General features: G+C 37.4%; 1 pseudogene; it reads left to right on the top strand.

The window, feature by feature from the left end:
- The first annotated feature begins 202 nt into the window (after positions 1-202).
- LOC133751018 (dual specificity mitogen-activated protein kinase kinase 4-like) lies at positions 203-5,852 on the top strand (annotated as a pseudogene).
- The last annotated feature ends 2,661 nt before the right edge of the window (positions 5,853-8,513 follow it).

The following is an 8,513-nucleotide window of genomic DNA, read 5'->3' as shown; positions in this document are numbered from 1 at the left end:
TGTCACTATGGAGTGACTGTGAGAGTCCAAAGTGTGGCACGATGTCTTTCAACAAGGCTTTAGACACCTCGTGTGCTTTCTCCATTCGGGTTGGAATGGCCTCTATCCGTCCTGTAAAAGTATCAATAAAGACTAGAAGGTACCTATAATTGCTTGTTGGGGGGCATATTGGTAAAATCAACCTGCCAATCTTCACCTAGGTATGTTCCCCTCCTCTGCACAAGAGTCAACAGGGGAAGTGGCCTTACATGGCCAGGGTTATTCTGTAAACATAGTGGGCAAGAGCGAGTCACTTCCTTTATGACCACATTTAGTCCCTTTCCCCCAAAAGCTCGGGAGACCAATTGTGCTAAGGCATCTCTTCTGAAGTGGGTAGAGTTGTATATCTCCTTAATAATTTTCCATTGAGTGGCCATTGGTAGCATAATTCTATGATTTAGCATCCACCATCCATTTGCATTTTTAGTATAGCCTCGCTGTTGGGCTCATTCATTCTCAGGTTCCGCATAGTGAGATTCCTTAGCCACTTCCACAGAGTGAGGTATAAGGGCCATTTCCAAACTCTCCTGTGTAGCTGCTCTTTTTGCTTCTCTATATGCTAATGCATTTCCTTGGTTAACATAATCATCTCCCTTCTGATGTCCCTTGCAGTGGATGACGGCCACTTCTAAGGGCTCCAGTACTGCCTGAAGTAGAGCCAGCATCTCTTTTCCATATTTAACAGGGGAATTCTTTGCAGTCAGTAAGCCCCTCTCTTTCCAGATTGCTGTGTCTGCATGTAACACAAGGAAAGCGTATCTGGAATCCATATGTATATTAACTCGCTGGCCTTTTCCCAGTTGTAAAGCCCTAGTCAATGCAAGAAGCTCCGCCTTTTGGGCTGAAGTATTGTGTGGTAGTGCTTGGGCTTCTATTGTCTGAGTAAGATCCACTATGGCATAGCCTGCCTTTCTAACGCCTTCCTTCATATAGCTGCTGCCATCAGTAAACCATTCGGCATCTGGATTTTCCAGGGGCTCATCTCGTAGGTCTAGAGTACACCTGCCTACTTCAAATATAGTATAACAATTACCTTCATAGCATTTACATTGTATTAGATATTATAAGTAATTGAAGGCTGCTTTCAAATACAAGGCAGAATTTGGGTAGTTTCCATGAAAATACTATATCATTTTATACAAGGTAGTTGAGTACCCAGCAATTTTGCAATCCAAGGGGATCCTTGGTCAATCTGTTGAAGGATGGCAGTGTGTATAATGCTATGGTTAGCACTAAATCAGGGGCCACCTTTACATTCATCTCTTCCCTCTGAGCTCAGACACAAAACAACAACTGCACACATCTGAAAACTTGGAAAAATCCACCGCTCTCAGTAGGTCCATGTGGATACTCTTCTGTCCGCAAAGTCAGTCTGATGTGTCCATATTCACCAATGAGTGCCTCAATTCCAAGCCAGAATAAGACAATAAATCCCTGAAAATTACTCAGGATGAAGTAATGGGGTGCTGACAGTGCATTAGAAAAATATAGGAGGCCGGCGCCATGGCTTAACAGGCTAATCCTCCTCCTTGCGGCGCCGGCACACCGGGTTCTAGTCCCAGTGGGGGTGCTGGGTTCTATCCCGGTTGCCCCTCTTCCAGGCCAGCTCTCTGCTATGGCCCGGAAAGGCAGTGGAGGCTGGCCCAAGTGCTTGGGCCCTGCACCCGCATGGGAGACCAGGAGAAGCACCTGGCTCCTGGCTTCAGATCAGCGCGATGCGCCGGCCTCAGCAGCCATTGGAGGGTGAACCAGTGGCAAAAAGGAAGACCTTTCTCTTTGTCTCTCACTATCCACTCTGCCGGAAAAAAAAAAAAAAAAAAAAAGAAAGGAAAAAAAGAAAAGAAAAATATAGGAAAGGGAAGAAGAAGATACCTAGAACTGAAGGAAGAATACTGGTAATAGTGATTGCCTGATACTTTATCTACAGGGAATTTAAACACTGCATAGAGGAAAATGTGTGAGATCCCATGATAAGCTGAGCAGAAAAGGACTCAGAACAGTCCAAGTGACTTATTCTTTCAGATTTTAGGTGGAGATTTCAAACAGCAGTCAAAGTGCAACTAACTAAACATAAGAGAACCAGCACAGGAGCCTCCCAAATTCTTGAAGAATAACAAAAATTGAATATGTTTAGTAGTCTAATTGCATGTCAAAATTAGAGATTGCCTGTGCAATTTAGGAATCAAAAATATTTTTAACATGTTTTGCACTCTGAATAAGATTATGAAAATATGAGTTCTGTGGAAATAGGGCATGATACTTTGAAAAGAGAATACAAACAAAAGAAAGAGTTGTGATTGAGACTGTTGTAGTCTGAGGTGTTGACAGGAAAATGCAAAAATGACATCACAGAAAACAAAAGTTGTGATTAACTTTTAAGGACACCTAGAAGAAGGAAAACAGAAGGAGGCAAAGTAAGTGAATCTCTTAGGTCTTGGGTTAAGAAAGTGACAATATGAGTGTTTTAGTTAAACTGTCAAGCAATGAAAATTTTTTCTCACAAAGCCTTTGAAAGCCTCTGCTATTGGAGGCACCAGGTGCCAAGGAAAACGGAACAGGTCAAGATCTGAAAAACAGTTTGGTTGAGTCTGTAGCCATGGTAGTTGGAATATACCAGGTCCACTTTAACATGCTTGTAGCCAGAGAATTGTTCCCAACATTCCTCTCCTCAGATAGGACAATAGTCATCTGGGAAAGGCTTTGAACTTGAGACAGAAGCAGAGTAGACAGCAGGAGAGAATGTGGAGTGAAAGATGAGATCCAGTATTGCAGCTTTTATTTTTCTTCTTCTTTGTTGTCTTCATCTTCCTCTTTGTCTTCCTCTCCTCCGCCTTCTCCTGCTTCTCCTTTCTTATCTCTCTCATTCTTTCACTGTTTTCCTTATCTATGATTCTAGCAAGTGGGTGAAAGAAACTTCTTCCTGTGCACCCTACCACAAAAAGCTGGAAATGTCCTCATTGTGATAAATTGTAGGACCCCCAGTTGGAAGCCTGGCTGTCTCCCCCTCACTGTAGAGTCACCTAATCTACCAACCAGCAATCCTACCCTCCCCATGGAGACTCTGCTTCCAGTGAGCTTCCTGATATGATACCTCTGGAATATGAATAGATGAATCAAGAAGCAGCGTTACTTAAAGACTGTTTTCAAGGTAAAAAGGAGAAACTAAAGTAATTCATACAAAAAATCAAATGAGAAGTTAATAAAAAGTGAGAAAAAAGAACAGAGAAGAAAGCTGATGAAAACTAATTCCATAGACATGTATATATTAAACAAATAAGAGATACAGTCTATAAAAGCAACTAGAAAATGCATGTAAATGCTATTAATGAACACAGATGATAAACAGCCCTATAAATTAAATCATAGCCAAACTTAAAATTTAGAAGTGCTTTCTTATAATACTAAGTAAGTATCTCAGAAAAGAAGTTGGAAAAGATTAAATTAACTATAATAGACTTTGAAGAGTATTTGATAGTTGCAAAAATCTGACAACTATGGAATTTAACTATGTCTCACCCCCAAAATAAATAGCTGCGAAATTAGGGAGAAATAAATTATGCATATGGAAATTTCTCAGAATGACTAGGCTAATTACTGAAATAAAAACAGTACATCAGGCATTGAAAGGAAACACTAAAACCTTCAAGAAGATAAGTGATAAAAACAATAAACACTTTTAAAAAAATGAAGTCATAATAGGAACTGAAATTCAGACGCTAGAAAACTGAAGAATGCTCCTGATGACATTCAGGGAAAATAATTTTTGCTGAATTTTTTTACTGAATATTGTGTTTTCATCTAAACCTTCAACCACATAGAATGGTAAAATAATATATTTTCACACCATCTCACTCTTCTTAGGAGGTTACTATAAACTATAACTCAACCAAACACATGAACAAAAGCATTAGACAGGACATGTAGGAATTTAAGCATTCAAGTGAGAATATTTAACATGAAGCACCAAGACAACAACTATGCAGCAGGCATGGAAAACAATAATCAGCGTTCAAGTATGAGGTATGTGTGTAGTGAGAGAAACTCATGTACAGGAAGAATAAATGGAACTATGGATTATCTCATGTACTCATTTGAGTACATGGGGAAAATTATTGCCAAGAATTTGACAAATCTTCTGATGTGCTTATTAAAGATGATTGATAGACATACAGAAAACTAAGCAAAAAAATAATTATCAACTGCAGGGCAACTTAAACGTAGTATATTACCTTGGAAATATTAGTATGTATTTTGATTAAATTATGACCATTGCTTATATGATCCTAATGTAACATTGTTGTTTTAACCAAAAGTTATAACAAAACCATCATTGGAATAGAGAGAAGAGTGTTTGCAGTAACCTAATTTTGTTATAAAAGTAAAAATCCTATAGTCCATCTTTGAAAATGAATAATTCAATAAACATCAACATAAATATATTACTTTAACTTTGAAGGTAAGTAATAGCATTTAAAGCTAGAAGTTAAAGGAGAGTAGAATTGTGCTTAAGAAAGGATAGAGAAGGAATGGGGCCAGAGACTACTTGTTTTTAATGGAAGTCCTTTAATTCTACTCGATTTCTAATCATATACATGTATTTCCTTAATGTTGAAAAATCATTAAAAATGCTAAGGAATGTAGCCTGTGTGACGCTACTCAGCTCCTTAATTCCAACAGTGATGGTTCTAAGTTCTATTGATGGCAGCTCTAGGGGCAGCAACAGCTTCGACACCCCCCTCCCCCCGGGAGCCCTATAGCCCCTTGGTGATAAGCCACCTGGCTTTCAGCAGCATGCACCGGTAAACACAAACGCTGAGGTTGAATTTGCAAATCCACCTCTCAAATCTACAGCAAGGTTTACTCTGAATCCAAATCCTACAGGAGTTCTAAATCCATGCAGAGAGAGACAGAGAACACACAGCATGTAGTCAGGAAAACAGAGGATCTCCCTTGATCAACACTGGGAATTTGCTGCTGAGGACTTGAAAGACCTTGAAGAAACTGATAAAGAGCTTATGGTTCTGGGTCCACAAATCAAGTGGGCAAATAATGACACAATTCAGTAAACAAAAGAACAAAACAGCTTCTTAATGCATTTGGATGTAGTACTGAGGCTTAGTGATTGTCCTACCTTATTCAGTCTTATGGAGCATTGTTCAGAAAGGGTAACTGTTGGATCTGTTATGGAACCCACACCTACTTCATTTATAAGTTTTACAAAAATGTATATAGTGTACTAGATGATCATATTCCAGAAGAAATTTTGGGCAAAATTTCTTTAGCAATTCAGAAAGTGATAAACCACTTGAAAAGAAACTTGAAAATCATTCCAAGACATGTAAAACCTTCCACAATTCTTTGGGATAGAAGTGGAAGTAGTAAACACTGCAAATACAGCTAAGGCATTAACAACAAGGATGTCCACTCTGATGTCTGCAATTTGGGGATAGCACTGTATGAGTTGACCATAGGCCAATTTCCCTGTCAAAATTGGAATGATGTGTTTGATCAGCTAAACCAAATCATGAAAGGACAACCTTCAGATGAGTAATTCTAAGGAAAAGGCAATCTCCCCAAGTTTCATGTTTGTCAGCTTGTGCCTTATGAAGGATGAATCCAAGAGTCCAAAGTATAAAGAACTTCTGAAACATCTTTTTATTTTGGTGTATGAAGAACACAACATTGAGGTTGCATGCTATGTTTGTAAGATCCTGGATAAAATGCCAGCTATTCCCAGCTCACTCATGTATATCATTTGCAAATTGCTGCTATATCAGACTCAAGAAAAAAGGCTGAGAGAAAGCAAGATGTAAAGAATTTTCATGCTGGGGCCGGCACTGTCACTCACTTGGTTAATTCTGTGCCTGCGGCGCTGGCATCCCATATGGGTGCTGGGTTCTAGTCCCTGTTGCTCCTCTTCCAGTCAAGCTCTCTGCTTTGGCCCAGGAGGGTAGTGGAGGATGGCCCAAGTGCTTTTGACCAACACCAACACTGTATGATCAATCAAGTATTGCAGTGATGCAAATTCTAGGTGACAGGAGTATACAGACATGATAGAAACAAACACCAATCATTACACAATGTGCCTGGGTGAGCAATGAAAACACTGTAATATAGCATGAAGTTTCTTTTTTTTTTTTTTTATTTGACAGGTAGAGTTATAGACAGTGAGAGAAACAGAGAAAGGTCTTCCTTCCTTTGGTTCACTCCCCAAATGGCCGCTACGGCCGGCCTGCGCCAATCTACACAGGTAGATTATAGCAATCCTGACTGCTCAGGAGTTAATCTGACTGTTCTCTTGTGTGGATGACCATATGAAAAGGCAATTTTAGTGCATTAATCATAAATTATTATAATCTATAAACTTAAAGACAAAGAGTTTATTACAATATATCTTAATTAAAACAAAAGGGTATATAATGTTCAGACTGTGAAAATGGTGTGAACTTTAATTGGGTTTCATTTTGTACCATAGAAAAATGTAAAAAAATTATTCAAAAGCTAATGTGTAGGGATATTGCTTTATGTGTCTGTAAAAATTAAGCTCAGTAGGGCCAACATTGTGGCATACCTGGTAAAACAGTAACCTTTAATGCTGGGATCTGTTATGGGTCCCAGATGCCATGTGGACATCAGTTCTGCTTCTGATGCAGCTCCCTACTGATGACCTGCTAATTGGAAACCAGTGGAAGATGGCCCAAACATCCAGGCCCCTGACACCTATGTGAGAAACCCAGATGAAGCTCCTGGCTCCTGGCTTCAGCCTGGCCCAGTGCTGGCCATTGTGGCCATCTGGAGGATCAAATAGCAGATGAAAAAGATATCTCTCTGTATCTCTCTCTCTCTCTCTCTCTCTCTCTCGCTCTCTCGCTCTCTCCCTCTAGCTCTGACTTTTAAATAAGTACATAATTCTTTTTTTTTTAAAAAGGAGCTCAGTAACATAACTGATTCTTAGAGCTTTGGAATATTTAATCTTATGTTCTTTTTTAGGTTTCTTCCTCTATTTCTATTTTGGAATCAAAGTATTTATGGAACACTTCAATCTTTTTGCATGCAGGATAGTTGTAATAAATTTATTATGTGATGTTGATTTAAAGAATGATGCTTAGTTGTTCTAAGAAATAAGTTATAATATTGAAGTGGAACGAAAGATAAAATAAAAAGCACAATTGAAACATTTCTATGCTGAAAAAATAAAAATAGAGAACAGTAAAAGTTATTTAAAATTAATCTTTCAAACATATTTACTCAATTTTTTAATTAACTAGTTTAAAAAAATCCCCAGTCTTCAGGACAAAACTAAACATGATACCCCATCGAGTTTTGAAGGTAAAGGCTACGATTTTGATTATTAGTACTGAAAAGATATTGTTCTATGCATAAAATCCAATGAAATATATTTTCAGAAAACTTAAAACTCGAAGGAATAAAATATTCTCTGCCTGTGTACCATGCTGAAAAGAAGTTACCTGAAGCCTTAAAACAATCCACTGATGACTCAAAATTAACCTGAATGGAACAGAGATGTTACGATATAGAATAATAATAAAAAAAAATGTTTCTGCTTCACTGTGGGAAAATCAATATCCAAAATGAAAAAATAATTTTAAGATTCCTGATAGGGAGTGGTTCTCTAAACACATCTTACCAAAACCATAATAAAACTGAAAGAATGGGAAGAGATTTTTAAGACCTTTCCCTCAGACATCTGTCTGAAACTTGAAAGCAAATAGTGTCATTATTATGTTTTATCTCTTATAATGGGAAGAGCCCTGTGGTTAGGCACAGAAATCCCCAGGAAAACACTTTCTGAAGTTCAACTAAAATTGATTTTGAACTCTTCTTGTTCTAAGTCAAAAAGCAAACTATAACATGTTGGATCTTTTATTTTTCTTTCATTTTGTGTATTTTTTAATAGTCCTCAGTAATATGAGCTGATTTGATTACTGAGAGAAATAAAAGGTGACTTATAAAGACAAATTCCATAAATAGAGATAAGACTATGCTGAAAACTTGAGAATTCACTCTACTGGAAAAATATTGTTATTCAATTAGCTATGCTAGTTTAAATACTTATAGATCATTATTACTTGCCACTAATTGGAGATAAACTGTATATATGTGTTCCAATCTTTTATGAAGCTTTGAGTCTAGTAAGAAAGACAAGATTTAATACATAATTATAAAAGTCAATGTTTGAATTTGAATTAATATTTTCCATTAATATTTATCTGTGTATAAATAGTATAAAAACTAATTACTAATTACTATACTAAATAGTATAAAAACTAATTGATAAAGTAATAATGTTGATGTCATTATTATTTATTCATCATTGATGATTGAGTGATAAAAACATGAATACCACATAGAGGGGGATTTGAAATGTTAAGAAAACATCTGAACATCTTTAAGTCTATTTGCTTTGATATGTAGGAGGCTGTTTGGCCATCCTGCATATTCTGTTTACTCAA

This window comes from Lepus europaeus, chromosome 2 (assembly GCF_033115175.1).
Source record: "Lepus europaeus isolate LE1 chromosome 2, mLepTim1.pri, whole genome shotgun sequence".
NCBI lineage: Eukaryota > Metazoa > Chordata > Mammalia > Lagomorpha > Leporidae > Lepus > Lepus europaeus.
The sequence above is the reverse complement of the archived record's forward strand: the minus strand, read 5'-3'. Positions and strand labels throughout refer to the sequence as shown.